The sequence below is a fragment of the Macaca nemestrina genome, chromosome 5, assembly GCF_043159975.1.
Source record: "Macaca nemestrina isolate mMacNem1 chromosome 5, mMacNem.hap1, whole genome shotgun sequence".
In the NCBI taxonomy this organism is placed as follows: domain Eukaryota; kingdom Metazoa; phylum Chordata; class Mammalia; order Primates; family Cercopithecidae; genus Macaca; species Macaca nemestrina.
In genome coordinates this window covers 4,508,736-4,524,712 of record NC_092129.1, presented here as the reverse complement: position 1 = coordinate 4,524,712, position 15,977 = coordinate 4,508,736, and the positions used below count along the sequence as shown (strand labels likewise).

Below are 15,977 nucleotides of genomic sequence, written 5' to 3'. Positions count from 1 at the left end.
GGAATAAATATTTACATTCTTTCCTGTGTTTATCCCTCTCCCAGTCAGGTATCCTCCCACACCCCACCACGCCATCGAGCATGACCCCACGCGGCACGAGAAGCTCATCTGGTTGCCAGGTGTGTGCCAGGCGGGGCGGGGCCCAGATGTGCCTGCCCTGTGGGTTCTCCAAGTCTTCAAGGGCTGCTGGGTGGGGGCTCTGAAGCTTGATCTTACTCCAAGACCACAGTGATCTTCAAGTTGCTACATGCAGTGGTCAATTTTCAGTTTTATGCTGCTTGTGGTCAGCAGCATTGACATAGCAGGACGTTCTCTCCATCTGGAGGCGCCTGCTCCTCTTGGCCATCTGCTCTCGCTGCCTCGGTGACCTCATCCATCTGCATGCTGGTGGCTCCTCAGTGCACGCCCCCTGCCAGAGCTCCACCTTCAATTCCATTTCTCACTGAGCACACCTGATATCTGCACTGGAATCTTCTTGTTTATTCTTTATTTTGTTTATTTATTTATTTTTTGACACAGAGGCTGTCACCCAGACTGGAGTGCAGTGGTGCAATCTCGGCTCATTGCAGCCTCCACCTCCCAGGTTCAAGCGATTCTCCTGCCTCAGCGTCCTGAGTAGCTGGGACTAAAGGCACATGCCAACACGCCTGGCTAATTTTTGTATTTTTAGTAGAGCTGGGGTTTCACCTTGTTGGTCAGGATGGTCTCGATCTCCTGACTTCGTGATCTGCCTGCCTCGGCCTCCCAAAGTACTGGGATTACAGGCGTGAGCCACCAGGCCCAGCCTAGTCTTTATTTTTAATCGACAAATAATCATTGTACATATTTATGGTGTACATAGTGATGCTTCAATAGGTGTGATGTACCGTGATTAGAGGAGGGTGGTTGGTATATCCATCACCTCAAACACTTATCATTTCTTCATGTTGGGAAAGTTCAATATCCTCCTTCTAGCCATTTTAAGTGATATGATATAAATTCTGATCATCCTGCAGTGGCGTGGAACACAAGGACTTATTCCTCCTGTCTAGCTGTGATCTTGTGTCCTTTCACAAAACCCTCCCTATCCTCTTCCTCCTCCCCTTCCCAGCCTCTAGCATCCTCTGTTCTCTTTTTGCTTCTTTGAGATCCACTTTTTTTTTTTTTTAGCTTCCACACATGAGTGAGAACATGCGGCGTTTAACTTTCTCTTCCTGGCTTGTTTAACTTAGCGTAACGTCCTCCAGTTCCACCCATCCTACGGAGCACGCCAGGAGTTCCTTCTGTTTTCTGGCTGGGTCGCATTCCACGGGTATAGACAACTCATTTTCCTCACCCATTCCTCTGCCGATGCACACGTCGGTTGGTTCCATGTCTTGGTTCCTGTGAATATGCACCGGGATGTTCTGGGGGCTGCTTTAATGTCTCAATTTCTTAACCGACTTCCTGTGAACACACCCTCCCACCCCGGACCCGCCTCCCCCTCATATTCCCATCGTGTTGAATGAGCACCTTTTACTGCACAGGCCAGAGACCTGGACCCATCCTCTATGCTTGTCCTTTTGTCAAATCTCACATCCAGTCTGCCAGTAAATCCTGTTGACTGTTTCCACAACACTCCCCTCATATCTTACCCGGATGTCTTCCTAATTCTGCCTGAAATCCCTTGAAATCATTTTCAACACTGCTGACAGAGTCATCTTAGAATGGAAGTCAGATAATGTCACTCCGAAGTTCTAGTAGCATCCCGTCTCCTCTGGAGGAGGCAAAGTCATGCAGCGGACTATGAGGCCCTGCGACCAGCCCCTAGTCTCTGACTGCAGCTCTCATCCCTCCCTGGCTCACCTCACCCTCACTGAGCTCCTTCATTGCTTTGAACATGTCAGGCAAATTCTGCATCGAGGACTTCACCCAAGGTGCTTTTCCTCCAGGTACACACGTGGCTCACTCCTTCCCCTCTTCCGGGGCTCTATTTAAATGCTGCATTCTCAGTGAAACCTCCCCTGTTCACCCTCATTGAAATGGCAACAGACTCAACAATCCCCACCTACTTCCCTGCTTGATTTTTCTCCATGGTATTGGCCAACTTCCATACTACATATCTTTTCATTCTTTTTTTTTTTTTTTTTTTTTGGTTATTACCTGTGTTGCATGACTAGAATGGAAACCCCATGAGGCCAAGACTTTTAATTGTTTTAGTCACTGCTGTATCCCTTGTGCCTGGAGCGGTGCCCAGCACACAGTGGGCATCAGGAAGTGTTTACTGGAGGAATCACTGAACTGCCGTGTAGTACAAAGAGGACGTGGAAGACCTAGGGCTTATTTTCTGAATTCACTACTCCTGGCTCATACCTTCTTGGGAGATTACTCAACGCATTTTGTGCTGATTTCTTTCCATCTACAAAATGAAAGTCACAATGTCCATTTTCCCAAAATTGTTTGTCAGGATTAAATGAAATAATAAACATGATAAGTACTTTCTAAATTGTATTACAAATGCATTAACAATGCTATTTATAATCATTTGAAAAATGATTTATAATCATTTGAAAAAGGAAGGAGAGGGGTGGACGAACTAGAGTTGTAGACTCTCACTTCTGTCCCTGCAGAAGCCGTTGGCTTTGCCTATCAAGAGATAATTTTTGGACTTTCCTTAGGGGATTTATAGCTTGTTTATTGTAGACCTAGGTGGAGAAGGTAACCTAGATTTCCCCTCAAATTACGAGGTTATTCTTAAACTGAGGGCTGACAGTTACCTTGGGAGTATGGAAACTCAGGGGTTTCTGTGTCCTCAAATCAGTTAAGTTGTGACATGAGGCCACAGATTGTAGAAAATGGCTAACAAAACAACATGAGTATTTTGAGGGTGGAAACTCTCCTTTACACTTGGGGTATGCCTTCTTTTGTGGCTGCCACTGACCTGCAGTGGGATATTGGTGAGATACTGAGTCTCTATTCACTATGTGTTTACTCATAAAGCATATGTCATATGGTATTTTCAGGTTTTTAAAATTCTCTTAAGAAACCTGTAGAGCCTTTCAGAGAACTTTACAATCATTTGAATTAATTCATAATTTCCAAGAAGAACCAAGAGATATTCCACAGATCAATAATTCTGAAACAAAGAAAAATTTACATCTGAAATTGAAATTACCAAGTGACCTAGTTACATCAACCCATCTTCCTTCCTCCACCTTATTTGTCTTCTTTCTGTGATCTGAAGTATGTGCTGAGGAATAAAACTTGTGGTGAGGAGGGCAGCCCAGCACACCACCCAGTGTATGGGTGAAGGAGGCAGCAGTGCGGCCGGAGAGGAGAGCTGGGCTGGGAGCACAGGGAGGTCCCCAGGACTCCGTGGTCATCAGTAAGAGAGGGCCCGCATGTATACGCTGGTGAACAGAAATCTCAACCTTTTCAAAGTCTGACATTTAAGAGAAAAAACTGTGGCTGCTGGTTTGTGGAACAGACACCTTCTTCTTTATTGGTAAGTTTTTTATTTTTGTCTTGGAATTTAGAAAATACTGTATTTCTTTTGTCTCAGTAATTGTTTTATGCTTTGGAGGTAATAGAATATTATAAACGTTTATGTTATCAAGTCATGCATTGTAAATATTTATTTATTTAGGCTACTTTAGTCATGCCAAAAAGAAAGAAGAGATGCTAACCTTTGGTGAGTCTATTATGTGACATGCTCTATTCTAGAGACTTCGGTACGTGTTATTTTACGTAATTCTGAAGACAATCCTGGCAGGTAGGTGTTGGGCTACTTTAAAGAGTTAGGGAGGTAAAGTTACACAGCCAGAAGATGGCCGTGGAGGGTTGGGAGGCAGATTTTTCTGATCCTATCTGTGTTCTTTCTATCTCACAAAGACATTCCATACCATCTGCAAGTCACTTTTGACTAGCACTAGAGAAAGAAGTATAGAGACATTGGAAATGATCTAATAGACCACAATCACCTTTGAAAGAGCAGTCATCCCTATGAACCATAACTATAAGGAAGAAATGCAGATCCCACAAACCAAAATGGAACATGCCTCCCAAACTTAGGTTTTGAGCTCACCCTGGGGGCTGTGACTGCTGCAGAACAGGGGGTGCTGGTGGATCTAACATGAACGAGGCTCGGTGGAGGGGCTGGCTGTGTGTAGGGAGGTTGGGATGAACAAGGGCAGCAGGCGGCGTCACAGGTGAGGAGGACAGGCCAGGAGGGAGGAAAGAGCCACAGCGTGCTGACAAAGGTGGGGTAGGGGTGAGGTGGGGGAGACACAGACAAGCCCAGAGCTAGCTCCACGGAATGCACAGATGTGTCTGGAACGTGTGTCCCTGGATACATGGATGGTTCTGCTTCAAGAGAATTCTTGATGCTGTGATGCATCAGAAGGAGTTCTAGTGATACCATCGCCTCCCAAGTGAAAGTGATAAACAAGTGACAATCAGTTTCACTGTGTTGTGGGTGAATGTATTTATGTCATTTAACAATATTGCGATTCCATTTGCATGACAATCTCAGAGGCACTTGCTTTAATTTTGCATTATGTCTTCCCTAATTAAACATCTGAAACCTCTAAGGCCTGACTTACCTGGAGCTCTCCTATCTAATAATACCAACCTCTAAGGCAGCCTGAGAAAGAGGAAATGAACCCAGAGAGACTCTGCCCCAAAATAGATACCACAAAGCCCGTACCCAAACCTGGTGTGCTTTTCTCCCAGGGGAGACCCTCAGGTGCACATTCACATACACTGGCTCCTATTTTAGGCGCAGTTCTGATAAGGGGGCTGTTTGGTTTCCCAGCGCAGAGCTTATTGGAAGTGGCACATTCAGTGGGACTGTCACCTGCTGGAGTCAGGCATGCTGGAAGTGATGAGGAATGGCAGATGGCCAGGTGCAGTCAAGAGGTGCGCTGGAAGAACCCCAAAACACAGAGAGGGCAACTCAGTCGACCTCACATGAACCCATTTAATGTGGAAGCAGATACAGTAGTTCCAAGTATTGGAAGGATCTCAGTGTGGAACTTGGTGTGCTGCTACAGATGAGAAAGCACACGTCCCCAGCGGCTCCACGAATGGGGCCCAGGCAGGGTTGGACAATGCCCAGCTCCCCTGGAGACAGCCAGAAATCTCATCATATGTCTTAGCAATATTTTCACCCATCAGGTCCCAAGTTTTAAATGTTTAAAATGATCAGTTGAAAGTTAATTCGGAATAGGCTTCCCCAAGACCAAAATGTTGGTTGGACATTGCTGTGTTACTGAGGAAAATATAGTAAACAGCCAGTGCATCCTTCAGTGTTCAGTTGACTGTCAGAGAGGACGGAGCATCTAGGTAAGACATGCCTTCCTCTTTACTTTTAAAAGCGCTCCTATTTTGGGGGGTGGAATGAGAAGATTGATAGATGAAGAAAGGGAAAATGGAACAAAGAAAGGAGAAAGGGCAGGGCAAGGAAGAGGTTCCAGGATAAAATAGACAGGAGATCTTATGAGCAGAGGTTGTCAGGGCGGGGTGGGGTGGACTGGCCAGCCATGACCTGGGTAGGGGCCAGATCACACAACTATGACAGACGCAGCTCTGGGCTCTGACAACCGCATTGCAGCAGACAGGATCAAGATGCAAAGCAGGGGCTGGGCGCGGTGGCTCACGCCTGTAATCCCAGCACTTTGGGAGGCCGAGGCAGGTGGATCACAAGGTCAGGAGATTGAGACCATCCTTGCTAACATGGTGAAACCCCATCTCTACTAAAAATACAAAAAACTAGCCGGGTGTAGTGGCACGCGCCTGTAGTCCCAGCTACTCGGGAGGCTGAGGCAGGAGAATGGCGTGAACCCGGGAGGCAGAGCTTGCAGTGAGCTGAGATTGCTCCACTGCACTCCAGCCTGGGCGGCAGAGTGAGACTCCATTTAAAAAAAAAAAAAGATGCAAAGCAGGGCCCTTCGCCAGCCCGCGCCAGAGACCAAGAGCTGGGTGTGGGAGGTCTCTCTGGCAGCTTCTGTCTCTTCCTCCTCACCTTCCCTTGATTAGGCTCATGTTATGAGGACATCATCCTCCCTGTGCCATCCCCATCTCCTGCCACACCAGCTGCCTGAGATCCTAGGGGCTGGTGGAGATGGAGGTTTGACGGGTTATAAATCACGTGACTTAGCTGAGAAGGTCTAGCTCCCTCCTGCTCCCAGGTGGTCTTCTGAGCAGTGGTAGACCTCAAGAGGAGTTCAGAATCACAGGACTGCAGGACCCAGCCCTCGTCTACCCAGTCAGAACCTGCATTTGAACCCCAAGGAGAGGCAATTCATTAGCACAGTACACTTGGAAATCCTTCCTCCAGGCATAGGAAACCCCAGTCCAGAGGCATCACTTCATATTTCAGAGGGGTTACTGCCATTGAGTAGCCTAAATTTCAAACCCTGGCACGGAGATGAGCAGGGCCCTCTTCTCTATGCAGAGCTCCCTGGCCGAGGCTTGCTGTGACGGCGGCTGTAACCAGCCTGTGGCTCTGATGTCACTGTGCACACGTCACCTTTTTTCATTTCTGTAGCAGTTTATAAGTCAGTGGGGCTGTTCCCGGCAGACAGTAATGGAAATTAGCACTCTGAATCTGGGTCACTGAGCAGCGCTGTGAATCCCAGGGGAGGCCCCGGCCCTTAGATTTGCGTCCAATGAGGACCTGAGGCGAGAATGTCTTCACAGATCCAAGGGAGGAGGCTTTAGACACATAAATTTGTGTAATTATCCAACTGCAAGATCATTCAATAGGAGGTCCCCAACTTAAAAAGAATGGAGCTTTCAGATTTCTTTCTGGTAGACAGACAGATGTTTTAGTAAATTGAAAAATCAGCCTTGTGAGTGTAATTAAATGACTATGTAATAAAATCAGTCATTTTCCTTTGATCTTTTTGTCAGAATGAGTCTTTTCAGGTTCTGTAAAGAATCTGTCTGCTCCCACATACATCGCCAAGACAGCGGCGGCCTAACGGGGGCTGTGCTGCCCCCTCCTCAGACGCTGGGTGGGGGTCTCACTGGTCCACCCTGACATTGGCTGGCGGGTCAGAGAGTGCGCCAGCCAGACCCCAGTGCCTGGCACCCTCTAGATCTTGCAGAATGGCAAAGGAGGCTTTCTGTGGTCCTCATTCTGTGAGTGGACCTGTCCTTTCTGGCAGTCGAACACAACTTTGTGGAATATGATTGCGAGATTTGTAAGTAAGTCAGAGGAAACCTGATTCTGCTGGAAGTCGGTTTTAGAGCTTTTGAGAGCTACTTCATTAATCATAAAGTCTTGTTGGTTCAACAATAAGTCTTTTTCCACATTCCTGGTGTTTAAGCAGGGTGCCTCGTCCAAAAACCTATATTTTCTATATCTCACTTGAAGCAAAATAGTATTGTACACTGTTCTGGAAACTAACACAGAAAGAAATTGTGACTATGGCCGCACTCAGACAATAGTGTATCTGGAAACATCTAGAAGGTGTTATTTTTCCAGCAGTGAAAATTAGTGATGTCCATAATAGTCACTGTAATTAGTCCTTTTGCTTTCCTTAGAAATTCTGTTTCATTATACAACCAACTTATTTTGTTACTAAATGAAAGCACAAAGAGAAATTTGTAATTATTACATTTCTTACATTTCTACCTCCTTACACAAACCCCATTATGATTTTCATGTCTCTTCTCATACTTGTGTCAGTTTCTCACTTTTATTGCTAAAATTTTGCAAAACTGAGGCTGTATCTAGAATGTCATGGTCAGGGTTGGAAGTTTACATTTGAGACCTCAAAGAAAATTTTTCAAGAGGGATGCTCTGAAGAGCTCCCCATTTTCCTCCTAGTTCAAAGATCCTCAGGCATTATAAAGCGAATGAGTACTGGTGAGGTGGAATTCATTTCTGAAGCCGTAGCTGCCACCAGGAGGGAGCAGCCAGCAGGTGTGGATGAGCATTGTTGTTGTGTCTCCTTTCTTTCTTTTTTTTTTTTTTTGAGACGGAGTCTCGCTCTGCCGCCCAGGCTGGAGTGTAGTGGCCGGATCTCAGCTCACTGCAAGCTCCGCCTCCCGGGTTTACGCCATTCTCCTGCCTCACAGGCGCCGCTACCTCGCCCGGCTAGTTTTCTGTATTTTTTAGTAGAGACAGGGTTTCACCGTGTCGGCCAGGATGGTCTCGATCTCCTGACCTCGTGATCAGCCCGTCTCGGCCTCCCACAGTGCTGGGATTACAGGCTTGAGCCACCGCGCCCGGCCGTGTCTCCTTTCTTGAAAAGCTCCAGGGTTCCACTGCCAGAAGAGATCACGAGAGATGATGCTGAACTCCTCGCTCTGTCTCTGGAGAACATTCCCGAGGTTGTGCTGGAGCAGGACGGAGCGCTTTCTTATGCCGCCGTCTCCTTCCTGAACTCTCCAGAGCCTTGGAGTCTTTCATAGGGGCCTCCCCGCCCTCGCTCCCTCTTGGGAATTCTGTCTTTCCAGCACCCCGAACGCTTTCTGTTTTAGATCAAATTGACCTTTCTGGCTTGACACCCTTTCCTTCAGCACAAGAGGCAGCTGGGCCTTTCTCTGAGGCCTCCTCTCAGCCCACAGCGCGGCAGATCCGTGCCGGGAAACGTGTCCTCCCTCCTCCCAGCCCAAGCCACCTCCTCCCACCTGCATGACTTTTGGCCAGAGTTTTTCTTTTGCTTCAACTGAGAGTAGAGCTGCTATTTCTCCCTGTGGGCACCCTTCACACACCAACGCAGCCGCTCCCACGGTCTCCCGCTCCACCCCGCCCCTCATTTCCACCGACCCTCTTGCTTTCTCAGGTGTCCGGGCTTCCCGCCTATGCCACCCCCTAGCAGACAGGCACCCAGGGGTACCCTAACCATTGCAGAAGAGAAGGGCGACCGCCTCCCAATCCTGGACGCCTGCACTTCCACTAGCCCCAGAGTAGTCGGCCTTCCTGCTGTGGCAGCACTGTCCTGATTTTAGCACAGACGTTCCTACTCTCCCGGAAGTCTCTGGAAAACTGGGAGGGTTGGCCCCGTAACCCTGGGAGTCCAACAGGAAGAGCCAGGAGGATAATGCTGCAGGAGATGCTGACCCGTCCCATGGGTGAGGGTTCCCTACCCTCCCGTGGTGGGTGGAGGGTGACTCCTGTCGTCCTCCTGTGGCCGGAGGGCTGTCCATCATCTGTCACTGATTCCTGTCCACTTCTGCGCTGTTCCCGAGGGCTGAGCACAAAACCTTCTTAGAAAACCAGAGTTCTGGGTGCTCAGATGGAAAGTGTCCGAGAATACTGCTGCATCTCCGACCACCACAGCCTCTTTATCCCTCCCCACCACCGTCCCCGCATCCCTCTCCGCCCCAGTCCCCGCATCCCTCCCCACCACCTTCCCCGCATCCCTCCCCACCACCGTCCCCGCATCCCTCCCCACCACCGTCCCCGCATCCCTCCCCACCACAGTCCCCGCATCCCTCCCCACCACAGTCCCCGCATCCCTCTCCGCCCCAGTCCCCGCATCCCTCCCCACCACGGTCCCCGCATCCCTCCCCACCACCGTCCCCGCATCCCTCCACACCACCGTCCCCGCATCCCTCCCCACCACCGTCCCCGCATCCCTCCCCACCACGGTCCCCGCATCCCTCCCCACCACCGTCTCCGCATCCCTCCCCACCACCGTCCCCGCATCCCTCCCCACCACCGTCCCGGCATCCCTCCACACCACCGTCCCCGCATCCCTCCCCACCACCGTCCCCGCATCCCTCCCCACCACCGTCCCCGCATCCCTCCCCACCACGGTCCCCGCATCCCTCCCCACCACCGTCTCCGCATCCCTCCCCGCCCCAGTCCCCGCATCCCTCCCCGCCCCAGTCCCCACATCCCTCCCCACCACAGTCCCACATCCCTCCCCACCACAGTCCCACATTCCTCCCCACCACAGTCCCCGCATCCCTCCCCACCACCGTCCCCGCATCCCTCCCCACCACCATCCCCGCATCTCTCCCCACCACAGTCCCTGCCTGCCTCCCTGCCCACCACTGTCTCTGCATCTCTGCCTACCACAGCTGCATCTTTCATCAGAAGAGTGTTGGAGAGATCTGGGTTGAGGGAAATGGAAGGTGCTACCTGCTTGTTTTCACAGTTAACGAAACACAAGTTTCACTTGTGTTTGCTCTCACCATACCTCTATTCTCTTTTTTGAGTCTCCCCGTCAGTCCTTAAACGTTTTCTACCTCTGTGGTCTCTATTCCCTCAATGTAGTCTTCCTTCTTAAACCCTTTAGTTAAGCTTTCACTCGGACATTCTAAGAAATTTTGTCTCAAAGAGCACTGAGAGCAGTAGTGATGAAACACACATGTCACTTTTCAGTCCTCAAATTCTTCGCTCTGCAGGGTTTTTTTTTTTTCTTTAAAGACACTGTACTAATATTTTGGGACCTATCCTCTGGCCGCTTCTGAAGTGTCTCTTTTCCAACTTGAATCTGTCCTTCTGCTTTGTAAACATGAGCCTAACTTCCCAGCGGTTCCATCTGCATCTCTGAGTTTAATTACAACCTCTCCATGCGAGACTGTCCCTGCATCTCTTGCTAAGCCCCTCTTTATGACTCAGTAGCGGTAACTTCCATCCCATCTCCACCACCACCACAATCATCATAGTCACAAAGCTGTCACTGTGCACCTAATGCTGTGTGAGGCATGAACTTTGTCTTTGATCTTCGCATGAATCATTTGCAAATCTAAAATCCTTATGTATTGATTAGGAGACAGACATCTAGAGGTTAACTTGAAAAGTGACTTTCGATTCTTGACATGAATCTAAAGTCATGTCAAGAATCTCCAAGAATTTTCAGTTACACAAAACATCAATCTCTTCACATTCCAGGTACTTCAAATGACATCCGTTTTCTTCCCTCTTAGACCAGTTTCTGTAACTGTTCTTCCGTGTAGAAATAAATTAGTAAATAAAAAGTAAGTTTTCAGTTTGATTTCCGTATTTCTGTCCCGATGTAAAATTTGGCATCATCTTGATTCCCTTTCTGCTTGTTCCTTACTGATATTTTCCAAAATGTCTCCCTAAATCATTTTCTCTTCACATGTATCCCAGAAAGGTATGAACTTTGGATCAGATGACATGGCTTTGAGATTGGCTGCTCAACTTATTGGCATATGAACTTGAAGAAGCTGTGTTTTTCCTCCAAGTTTCAGTTTTCTCATCTGTCACTTAGGGAGGACTATGACAACCTCAGGGCCCCTGGGCCTGTAGGGAGGATTAATGAAACCGAACAGGTGAAATGGCGAGGGTCAGCCCCACATGCTGGACGCCCATGGTCCCGGCTTCCTTCCCTGCTCTGTGACGTCGGGCAGGGCTGCCGCCAGGAGGAGGGTGCACCTGCCCTGTGCCCTGCTCTTCTCCCTACTGTAAACTTGCTCCCCGTCCCTCTACGGCCCACAGACATCTGTGTCTTTGCATTGTCGCCAGCATTCCGGTCCTGCAGTCACCCTCCCCAGTTCCCCACTGAGGGCTGGTGCCCCTACCTGTCCTCACTGCTCTCCACCTTGGTGCCTTTCTGCCTCCCCACCCAGGCTCATGCTGTTTGTCCCCGAATTGCCTTCCTTCCCCTGCCTACCTGGTCAGATCTGAATCACCTTCCTGGTTGAGTCCCAGCCCTTCACTAAGAGCCTGAAGTCCAGGAGGCTGGAGCTGAAGGGGCTCCTGTGTGCTCCCTCCTGTGAACTGGACTCTCCCTGTGGCATTTCTTCACGGATTCATCACACACAGGCTCTCTGTGCATCACATGTTGCTTGTATTGTCATGTATTTAGGCCTCAACTTTCCAACTATATGAATTCCTGAAAGGTGGGAAGCAAATGGCACACTTCTAACTATTTCTGTACCTTGTGTGCTGTACACAGTAATTATCTGAACAAATGATTTGTATCTGAAAAATAATGTATAACAGGTGTTCTCCTGGCTATTTGAGAGAGTAATTTTCAGGCCAGCTACTTTATGGGGTAGAATAACACAGAGCGTCTCCCCAGGCCCGAATGTATTAGCATATGCAGTGAGCATTGAAGGATACACCATTTGACGTCTTTGTAAACTCCAAAATTCAAGGTGTCAGCACAGCTTGTACTTCCTCCTATAAAATGTGTTTTTGTCCCTACTAGAGAATTTGCTGACATAATTTGTTAAGTAGTCTTTTTTTTACTTTATTGTTGAGAAAAAGATATAGATCCAAACCACGTAACACAGATCCAAGCACTGCTGGGCTCGGTGGTCTATGTTTTTGCAATGTGTGAGCCTGTGGCTGCCTGCCCGCCATCACTGTTGTAGATTTCTTCTTCCTGTCCCTCCACTCCCAGCACCTGTGCTCACTCTAGGCTTTCCTGGGGAGGGTTTTTAAAAAACACACAAACGAGGCTTTTATTTTAATTTGTTTTGTTTTTTTAAAAAACATGTTCATTACTTCAGAAGTTTTGTGCACACAATGAGAGTAGAAAGCCGTCCCGCTTATTCATTGTTGTTTAGCCACCACCTTGAATCATGGTGGCTTTAACAGTGATTTATTTACAATGTCTCATGGCTCTGAAGGTCAACTGGGCTCGGCTGAGTGCTTCTCAGTTGGGGCCCCCACTGTAGGTACCATCAGAGAATGGGTGGGAGCCATGTCATCCGAAGGCTCGATTGGGCTGGGGGGCTCCCCCATGTGGCTGGCACATGGGACACTGCTGTTGCCTGGTATCTCAGCAAGAATTCCCAACCAGTTCACCACATTGACTTCCTCAAAGTCTGTACAGAGTGTTACTTTAGGGGTTAACAAAGCATTTACTGTCTTTTCAACTTTGCTGATAATTTCAAAAGATGACTGACACCCAGATGACCAATGTCCACAACATGGTGTGCCATGGCCTCCAGTGTGTGTGCTGTGGCCTCCAGTGTGTGCAGGACCTGTTTGTGAATTAAAGGCAATCACAAGGAGAAACGGTCATGGTGACCCATTCTGAACCGTACACAGCGTCCTCTGTAGGGTTGTAGCCAGAGGCAGATGACTTTCCTAGAAATGCCTCAACGTGAGTTTTAAAGCAACTCCTTATGACTATTATCTGAATTTATCAAACTGTCCCTGGCTTTTGTTCGGAATGAACTTTTGACGTTAATGTGGAATTTTCTGCCTGGAAAATTATTGTTATGAAACATGTGACTGTAAACCACATTTCTTGCCTTTCATGTGCCTCACAGTGTCTATGCAAATGAACGGTGTGATTTTAAACTTGAGGAAGGTTCAATAAGAGTGAGATCTAAGAGGATCTTTAATATGGGGGCATTTTTAGAGAGAGAAAAACCAAATGGGTCTCAGTTTTCTCAGGGTGACATATAATTTGGATTTGACTTGGAACTACAGAAGGAATATGGGGTAAAAGACATGAGAAGCATTGCAGAGGTCAGTGCCATGTGGTGCATCTGCCTCAGCTCTCAAAGGAAAGGCAACAGGTCCAGGCTGGGAGCCAGTCAGCAGCAGGGTCCCAATCTCCATCCACTGCCTTCCCTTCTGGGGCAGGGAGGGAGTCACAGGGAGGAGGCCGCTCTTGGAGACCTCCAGATCCCTGCCTCTGTGCAGTCTAACTGAAGGGGCCCCCACAGTGGCAGTGAATCTCTTTGCTCTGCAAGGAAAGGGGTGTCATTGGGCCTCCTGGGTCCCTCACCCTCTGCGTGGCCACACAACGCGGTTTTGTTCAACACGTTACATTTCTGGTTACTTAATGTTCATTTTTGGTCCCCTGCAGAGTCCAGTCTGTTTTTCGTTTTCTTTCTTTTCTTTCCAGGCAGGCATTGCCAGGGCTAATCATCTATAAAAGGGCTTACTTTCTTACCTTCACACTAAGCAAGACCATCCAAGGGCAGTGTTAGAGGGCACCTGAGAATGCAGGAGGGGTGTTCCCCGGCAGCCTGTTTCTTTCTCCTATGGGCAGCCCTTCTACAGGAAGCAGAAGCCTCAGGGGAGATGCTGGAAGTGAGGAGAAGGGGATGGAGCTGAGGTAGCAGGGGAGGGGTTGGAAGATCAGAGGGGAGGGTCTTGCTTTGTTCCCCACCCAATAACAAGCAGGTTTCAGGTTGGGGTGAACTACTGGGGAGCAGCGCCCCTGGGCTCCTCTCAGATGGAGGAGGGACAGGTCACCCAGGGTGAAGGAAGTTGTGAGCTCTGTTAGAGGAAAACAGCCAGGACTTAGTCAGGAGAGGCTTTGTTTGGAAGGATTGTTGTAAGGCAGGGAAAGGGATGATGGAAGCAAGAGGATCCCATGACCGTACGTCTACAAGCGCTTCAAATAGAAAAGGCCCTTCTTTTATCCAGTAAGGAGAAGCCACCGGGGCCAGCAGGGTCTTTGGAGGAGACCCTGTACAAGCCCAGGAAAATGGCCAGTGGGGATGAGCAGAACACAGGTCCTGCTGTGTCCAGCTGGCTCCCCAGAGAGATGACAAGAGGTGCACTCCAGCTTCTCAGGCTCGCTCAGGCTTGGGGACGTGGAGCTCAGGGCTCTGCAGGAAGGAGAGACCCGGATAAGGTGTGGTCAAGACAGAGCAGATCTGGGCAGCAGTCAGTGGGGCCTTGTGGGCAGCCTGGGGTGGGGAGACACAGTGCACTGGGAGGTGGAGAAAGTGTGAGTCCATCAGCCTGGCTGCGAATTGATCATGAACCTCTAGTCTGTAAAACTTTTGTTATTTCCTGAGATGTGGTTCTCAACAACCCAGGTGTGAACAACCTTATGATTCTAGGGTTCTTTTCTATTGTTTTAATCACTTGCATCTAAAAATAAATTTCTGAGTGACTTGTTGTCAGCTGTTTTTCTTGATATGTTTAATGATGGGGCAGTGACCCCCACTGTCACCCAGAGATTATGTCGCTGTGCCACATGAAGATTAGGTGCCCCGCTTTTGATTGAGGGGCTCATCTTGGTCTCAAAGTATCTGGTAATAATAGCTGATATGCACGGACAGCCACCTCTCCTCCAGGCGCTGTTCCTGGGCTTCCGTGGATGGATCTGGCTATTTCTCGGAACCTTCTGAGGTTAGAGCTGTCATGGTCTTTCTTCTAAAAGAGGAAACCGAGGCTTGCTGGGGCTCAGTGGCCCTTCTGTGGCTGCACAGCTTTCAGGGTGGAGCCAGTACTGACTGACTCCAAACAAAAGTGCTCCCGACCCAGCTCTTTAACTCACATGGCCTCTTCCAAGCATTCCCGAATATTCCCAGTCGGCTTGCAGACACTCCTTGCTCCCAGGAGATAGTCGGGTAAAGGAGTATGAAAGTTTGGTTACAAACTCATTGCTGCAAATTGAAAACCAACACAAAGGCTGTCTTCCTCTGGGGAGCTACAATGCCTCCCACTTTCTCACCACTTTACCATTGGTAGGGCTTTGATTTCAGGGATCCTACGATTACTCAATACCCTACAGGATATACATGGTTAACCATTTGCATTTGGCAAATAGGCGTTACTTTTCAATAGGAAGTGGCGATCCAGAACTTGCTTTTGGGCAATTCTAGTAGCTCACAGCTTTTTTCTTAATGACCGCTAGAAGCTGCATCTTGTTGACAGATGGTCATCACGTTGGGGACCTGGAATCATCAGATTGTGAGGCTCGGAGTGAGGCTGAAGGGAGTGGATCAGAGTACTGCCTGAGGTGAGCATGCCAAGGCCCCTGAAACTTTTCTTTCAAAAATGTAACCTCTTTGATTCCCCTAGTCTGACAGGAATGGGACTGTTTGACCCATTAATCTTCCAGAATGCTGGCATATGGACTGTGTTTATGCTTAACGACGCAGACCTCCTTTCCTGAAAGCATTGACTTTACGGTTTTAGGAAGCCCCCTTTTCCTCTAAGTGGATAGTAAGGGATTTCATACTCGCTCCCTGCACTGGAGCTTGGGTGATGGTCTGGGCACTTGCTCCTCACACAGGAGATATCCTCAGGGCATCAGTGTGGAGAGGAGTGTGATTCTTTACTTGATCAAATACACTGAAAGATTTTGGAAAACAAAAAAATTAAGCTA

The 15,977-nt window shown here is 48.7% G+C and overlaps 1 protein-coding gene across 3 annotated transcripts in view; it reads left to right on the top strand.

Annotated features, from left to right (window-relative positions):
• Positions 1-3,207: 3,207 nt before the first annotated feature.
• The window catches only part of LOC105487563 (C-C motif chemokine receptor 6), a 28,534-nt gene continuing 15,764 nt past the window's right edge, over positions 3,208-15,977 (top strand). Inside the window, exons 1-2 of one of the 3 annotated variants that reach the window (XM_011751031.3) lie at positions 3,208-3,463; positions 15,504-15,608. The gene's annotated coding sequence lies outside the window, so the exon portion shown is untranslated. The remainder of the gene's footprint in view (positions 3,464-15,503; positions 15,609-15,977) is intronic. The other 2 variants (XM_011751030.3, XM_011751032.2) reach the window with 2 other exon arrangements.